We start from the raw sequence: 7,622 nt of genomic DNA, 5'->3' as shown, positions 1-7,622 counted from the left end.
GCACTTGGCATTCTTTGTCTTGACTACCCCTTTGTTCCTAGGCTAGGAGCATTCATATACACTGTTTCAGAGCCATAGGCTGGGTAGCTAGCTGTCTCAGAAGCAGCTGTAGAAAGTGAAAGACATCCCAGACCTGATTCAGAACAGTTCTGAAGGTTCCCAGGTAAACTGCCATGTGTTTGCTGGAGCCGCTACCTCTTAGATAGCTGTTCTCTTGATAGCATTGGGAAGAATCTGGAACCAGCTCTGCATATGTACAAAGAGCAAGACTGGCAAGTTTCCAGTGAAGTCTTAGTGTAGCCTACCTACCTCATTCCAGAAGAGTTAAGGGCTTAGAAACAACTGGGGGCTGGGGCTGTCATTTGGTGCCAGGGTGCTAGCCTGGCATTCACACTGCACTGTGTTCCATCAGCAGTTCAGGTCCCATAATTAAAGCAAGGACGTAGGGCCTGGGGTGAGGGCTCAGCAGTTAGAGCACTGGCTGCTCTCTCTGGGTTTGATTCCCAGCACCACATGGTGGCTCACAGCCATATTAACTACACACTACAGTTCCAGAGGATCCAGTGCCCTCTTCTAGGAAGGTCCAAGGCACACACACAGCTTGTGCACAGAAATACGGGCAAAACACCATATACATAAAAGGAAATAGATAGGCTAAAATACAAAATTAGGACTATAAACGTGAAGGCAGAGGCATGTCATATCAGGAGAACTTGAACACAGGTCATAAAGCCCTCTCGCCATATCTCTGGGAGTCCTCCTGTAACTCGCAACGGCAGAGGAGCATGTTGCTGACTGAATAGGGTGGGGTGTCACCTGTCCTCAGGCCAAGACCAGACAGACCCTTTGTACTGCCAGCTTCCCCATAGCCTTTAGTGTAGGAGACAGCCTTCCCAATCCTCTGAGTTAGGTTCTGTGATATGCCTGCTGTGCAGACAGTGGGCTAATGGCTTTCCAGAGAAGCTGGCTCCTTGTGTGGCTGTAGTCCCAGCTCCACCAACCTGCTTCTCCCATCCCTGAAGATGCTCTGCCAGGAATGAGCAACAAGGCAGCACGAATGTCTCCAGGTGCTAGAAGGTGCCATGTCCACACCTTGCCACTAGAGGGTGATATATCTCTACTCATGGCTGATCCTCTCAGGCCCTTGCTTGATGCTGATTCCTGTGAGGTGCAAGTTTCTTGGCAGTACAGTAGCTCTGGGCTGCTTTAGAACTCTAGAAGTCTGGCAAAAGATGACCAAGGAAACCCGAGCAGTTTTCAGGACTCCATCCCGCCCCTCAGGACTTCTGCATGCTACAAACAGGCATGGAGAACGTTTCTCATCTCTACACCACGGTCCCCCACGTGGAAGTGTTTTACTTTGACTGTCAGTGTGGATGCAGAGTGGACCTTGTGCATTGCCCAGATAAATGTCATGTGCAGATATAACCTCGGCTGCAGACACGAATGCCAGTCTGAGACTAGATGGCCCTCATGGATTTCACTCTTGGTTCTATTACATTAGGCCATCAGGAAGGGCCTAAAATGGCCCTTGGCCAGTGGTGGTCTTCACTGGCTGATGGCGCTCTGTCTCCTGAGTAAAGTACTGCAGGGTGAGAGGCCAGCCCTCCACTATCTGTATAGTGCATTTTCAGCCCTTCTCCCACGTCACACCTGGTTTGGGGCTCTGTGTTCCCTGCCTACTGGGCGTCAGGGCACACAGCACATAGTAGGCAGTCATATGGTCACAAGCTCTCATGTCAGTGACCTACAGGAGATGCCTCAATCCAGCCTAGCCCCATCATACGGGTTTAGAGCTCAATGCTCAGCTGTGGTCATACCCAGAAGCCTAACCCTGAGTTCATGGCTACGAATGCTGTGGTCCACATGCTCATGGGGGCTCAGCAGCAGCAGATGGGGAAGTAAAGGGCAGAAACTGACTAGCGTCGGGTTTTAAAGTAGAAAGGTCAGCAGGAGCAGTCATCCCAGTCCCTAGTAAATAGTGGGAGACAGTGATGACCAATTCTGGGTACCCGAGTGAGGGGACGGGCCACGTGAGAGGCTGTTCTGACTCTGCCATTCCAGTGGTGGTGTCTTAGAGCCCCTCCTTCCAGCTGTTAGTGAGAGCTGCTGAGCCGCTGCTGAGGCTGCTGTAGTCCAGAGAGGGAGTGGAGAGGGGACCACAGTGACAACAAGCTCAGTTCTTGTCACTAAAGCGGTGCTTCTCAGCCTTGGCCACTTCCTGGAGGATTTTTTTTTTTTAAGTTTAGGGGTCAGTTCCAAGAAGCTCTGAGTTACCTGGTGTGGGACAGAGCCTGGGTTCTTTTGGAATTTCTCAGAGGCTCTCCTGGGAGGGCTCACAGTGCCTTCCCAGTGTGGTGCACTGTTAACCCCATCTAGCTTCAGAGATTAGCCCTAGTCCTCCAGCCAGAGGACAAGGTAACACAGAGTCCCCACAACTGAGGGACCATGTCTCTCAACAGCTGTCCCAGTAGGGACATTTACTAGGTCGGGCTTTTCCAGAGATGATAGCCAATAACGGGCTTGGAGGAGATGAAGAGCCAAAGGGGCTGAGAAGAGCAGGGTGTCTGTCACGTTAATACGCTCTAACTAGCCTTTGGCTGCAGGAAACAGACACCTGTTGGGAGGGCTTGCTGCCCATCCCCTACCCCATCCCCACCCCATCCCTGCACCCCATCCCTTGCAGCTGCCTGGAGCCCAGGAAGAGCTGGCTGCCCTTAAGACACAGAGAGGCTTGAGGCAGAGCTGATTGCGTGGTGGGTGTTAACTTGTCAGAGATACGGGTGTGGGCGGTGCAGGAAGACATTGATTTCTCTCATCACCAATATGGCAACAGGTGTCATGTGGGCAGAGCCCACCCTGTAGCCTCCCCACACTTTTAAGAGGAGTTTTCTGTGTCCGGGACATGCTGACACATGTTGACACATGCTGACACATGCTGACACATGACACAGGGTGAGAGAGGCAAGGAGTAGATGCCCTCTGTGGGAGGGCAGGGCAACCTCAGAGCCACGGGACCTCTGCAGATGTGAATTTGGGAAAGATAAAAGTTTTAGAGATGAAACCTCAGTCTCCCCGTGCTGGTCAAGTTCTGTTGTTACAGTTAGAGTGTGCATTCGGTGTCCACAGCAATTTAAGACGAGAAACCATTTCTTTTTCCACTTGTGGCAGAAAGCAGCCTTTTACCACAGTCTAGGGACTCCAGAAGACCCTCAGTTGGCCACGCCAAAAGCTGAATTTCAGAACAAGAGCTGTAGTCATCTCTGATAAGAAGACACGGGAATATAAGTGTTAAGGTCACTCTTACTTGCACTTGGTTAAAGATGGGGACCCCCTGGGAAACCCAGTGAAGGAAAAAGCTCACACCCAGCATTGCCACCTTCTAACATAAAGTCGACTTAAGGGGCGGAAGAGTGGTTACTCTCTATAGAGCACGAGCTGCTGCTCTTGCGAAGGACCCAGGTTCCGGTCTTAGAATGCACATTGTTTCACACAACCCTCTGTAGCTCCAGTTCAGGGGATCCAGTGCCCTCTTCTGGCTTCACATGCATGTGCATGCATGTGCACACATATGCCCCCGCCCCCAGAAAAAACAGTCATACATATAAAACCATGAAGTCCGTTTAAGCTGTGAATGGTAATGAAGGCCTGAATCTCAGCACTTGGGAGGCAGAGGCAAAAGGGCCATCAAGAGGCCAACTTAATTATTAGATAGTATGGGGCGGCAATTAGATGCCAGGCACTTGGGGCAGCGTTGCCTGGGATCCAGAGGGACAGGACTAGGTAAGTAGGCTCTCTTGAAGGGTACTGCAGTGGGCTGGAGACTGAGGCAGGGACCTAGGCAGATAGGAGGAGTGGGTTTAGTGTTCAGTGAACTGGCTTTAGGGGGCACTGAGCAAAGAAGAGGGAGGGAAGCTGGGGAGGGGGACACAGGATGGGAGTAGGTGCAGGTGGAGGTACCATGTCATTCTGGAACCCAAAAGGGTAGGGAAGGGCCTAAGTCATTCCTGAATTTCAAGCTGTTAGGACCACACTACCTAGGAAGGAGTGTACTGTGGCTCTACAAGTCTCCTCAGGAGCACCCAGTAGCCAGGTCTCACCAACTCCAACCTAGTGAAGTCACCATCCCCAACCTTGACTTTCATCTGCTGAGTCTGTTTCCTGTCTGTATAATGGGCTAATAAAGACACTCCCTAAGGAAGGCTCACACACCTGCATTTGAGAGCACAGTCAATGGAAGTGATTTTTTTGTTTTGTTTTTTTGTTTTTTAAAGAAGTCAGAAGAGTTTGTATGACTTAATTGTGGAGATCAGCTTGTCCCTTTATTGTGTGAACTTGAGCAAGCCACATCCTCTCTCATGTGCTTCTCTTACCTCAATGGGATCAGTAACTCCTCTGATTCGGGGTGTCTGCAGCCAAGGCTTAGGCCTGGACAATCACACAAACTTTGCTATTGTTAATCAGCATTACGTGAGCTTGGCGCTGGACAGGCTGCACTCCAGTGCCCTGTTTATTGTTATTGGTCCCCACTCATCCTCAGCGCCTTCATGTGGGGGATGTTAATAACGGCATACAGCACAGAGGAGAACACAAACATTTTTGAAGCAGGGGCATCGAGGTGGCTCAGGTAATGCATGTTCTATCCTAACCTGGTGACCCACATTTAAACCCATAAAGGCAGAAGAGGAAAACCAATTCCATAAAGCTGTCCTCTGACATGTATACTCCCGGTGTGTGCATGTGTGCATATGCAGATATGAAGCAAGAACGATTTATATATATATATATATACATATATATGTATGTATGTGTATATATATACATATATGTGTATATGTATATATATGCATATATACACACATATATGTACATATATATACACATACATATATACATATATATCCATATGTATGTATGCATACACATATATATATCCATATGTATGTATGCATACATATATATATCCATATGTATGTATGCATACATACATATATATATGTATATATGTTGAGATGTGAATCTGATGATGACCCAGATAGTCAGTACTAGAAATCTCAACTCAAGCAGATGGAACAGTAGGAACTTGAAGATCTTGGAAAGCTTATGGGGTGGGTTGCTTTAAGACTCAGTAATGTCACAGAGGCAGGCTTGGGCTACCTTGGGTTCCCTGTGAGCCATGGAACTGTGGAGAGAGAATGAAGGAAAGATGAGCAGTGATGGAAAGGCCAGACTGGAATCATCACCCGCTCTTTGAGTCACTTTTCTCCTTGCTGGGACCAGATACTTGACGAAGCAACCCATAGAAAGGAAGTTTGTCTTGGCTCCCAGGAAATTTATGGTTCATTCCATCATGGTGGGAAAGGCGTGATGGCCACAGGGAGGGAAGCGGCTGATCATGCTATGTTGGCAGCCACGAAGCAGATAGACAGTGGTGCACAACTCACTTTCTCCCTTGTATTCAGTCTCTTCCGAGACTGGTACCACCTACAGCAGGCTAAGCCTCTCTGTAAAACACCATCATAGACGTACTCAAATCTTTGTCCCCTAGGTGATTCATCTTGACAGTCAAGATTAATCCTATGTGCTAGACTTCAGCCATTCAGGCCATAAATACTGAAGGCACCCACTGGAAACCACTACTAGTTTGCATGGCACAGCATTCAAGTGCCGCACCTCACAACTGCTGAGGAACAAGACATGGTTAGTATAGCATGTCACTGCTCTGTGACATCTTGGAGCCTCAGCTGGAAGATCCCAAGGCTACAGAGGAAAGTCCTGAGAATGCTCACCACCTGAGCAAGTGGTACTTGCTGCCAAGCCAGCACCAGCACACTCAAGCATGTGGCCAGGGCCTCCTCATAGCATGGACCCGGGATCCAAGGGAGGTACCCGAAAACAAGAACTAGACAGGATCTGTACATCTCATGAGCAGGCCTTAGAATTTGTAGGCTATCACTCTGCCAAACCTGCCCAACTACAGCAGTCAAGCTCCCAACCACCTCTTGCTCATTAGGAAGAGCAGATGGCATTGGGTGACACCAGGGGACAGATATCTCTGGAGATTATGGCAGGCTACATTCCCCAGAATCATGTCTCCGTTCACACGTGGTTTACAGTGGTACAGTAAACCCACATTCCACTTCCTCACCCCAGCCATAAGATATGTAGGGGTACGGCAGGACCCATTTCCACGGCGACATGGGGGAAGGCTCTAGATGGATCACTAGGCCTTGGCCAGGAGCACCTAAGAGGAGAGTCAGGGCAGAGGAAGAGCTGTGAGTGGACTGGTGCACCCTGAGAATTGCATGAGATCCTACAGTGGGCACTGGGGCTTGGAGTTGAGTATGGAGGGGGGCAGGGAGGGGCCACATGCAGGGTACCTGAGAGCCGGCTCAGGAATCTGTCTCCTGCGTTCTCTATGCCTCCCCACAGTCAGACACCTGATGAATGTCAAAATGGAAGCAAGCAGCAGAGGTTGAAGAGGAAACCAGGAACTTGAGAGATGTGCTTTAAGAGGACTGGGGCTCGATTCTTAGCATCCACATCGTGGCTCACAACTGTAACTCCATTCCCAGGGTCTCTGAGGGCACCAGGCACACATGTGGTAAATAAGACATACATGCAAACAAATACCTGTGGAGGGAGGGAGGGAGGGATGGAGGGAGAGGGAAAGGGAGAGGGAGAGGGAGAGGGAGAGGGAGAGGGAGAGGGAGAGAGAGAGAGAGAGAGAGAGAGAGAGAGAGAGAGAGAGAGAGAGAGAGAGAGAGAGAATATCCTATGAGGATGTCCTGCTAAGGCCTCCTGGAGAAGTCATGGGAGAAAGACAAAAGACAGGCTAGCTGTCTCCTCTTTTTAAAATTTATATCTTATGCACATTAGTGTCTTGCCTGCATGTAGGTCTGTTCGAGGGTGTCAGATTCCCTTAGAACAGATGTGACAGACAGTGTGAGCTGCCTTGTGGTTGCTGGGGATTGAACCTGGGTCCTCTGGAAGAGCAGTATGTCTTAGGGTTTCTATTCCTGCACAAACATCATGACCAAGAAGCACTTGGGGGAGGAAAGGGTTTATTCAGCTTACACTTCCATACTTTTGTTCATCACCAAGGAAGTCAGGACTGGAACTCAAGCAGGTCAGGAAGCAGGAGCTGATGCAGAGGCCATGGAGGGATGTTCTTTACTAGCTTGCTTCCCCTGGCTTGCTCAGCCTGCTCTCTTACAGAACCAAGACTACCAGCCCAGAGATGGCACCACCCACAAGGGGACCTCCCCCCTTGATCACTAATTGAGAAAATGCCTTGCAGTTGGATCTCATGGAGGCATTTCCTCAACTGAAGCTCCTTTCTCTGTGATAACTCCAGCCCGTGTCAAGTTGACACACAAAACTAGCTAGTACAATTGACACCTTGTCGACTTGACTCACAAACACATCACTATTAAACCTCAACCCTTAGTTTCTTATTCATCCCCAAGATCTAAATAACTTTAAAAGTCCCACAGTCTTTGCAAATTCTTAAAATTTCAATCTCTCTTAAAATCCAAAGTTTTTACAATTAAAAGTCTCTTAACTGTGGGTTCCACTAAAATACTTCCTTCAAGAGGGAAAAGCATCAGGGCACGGTCACA

The sequence above is a fragment of the Mus musculus genome, chromosome 11 (assembly GCF_000001635.26).
Source record: "Mus musculus strain C57BL/6J chromosome 11, GRCm38.p6 C57BL/6J".
Classification (NCBI taxonomy): Eukaryota; Metazoa; Chordata; class Mammalia; order Rodentia; family Muridae; genus Mus; species Mus musculus.
The sequence above is the reverse complement of the archived record's forward strand: the minus strand, read 5'-3'. Positions refer to the sequence as shown.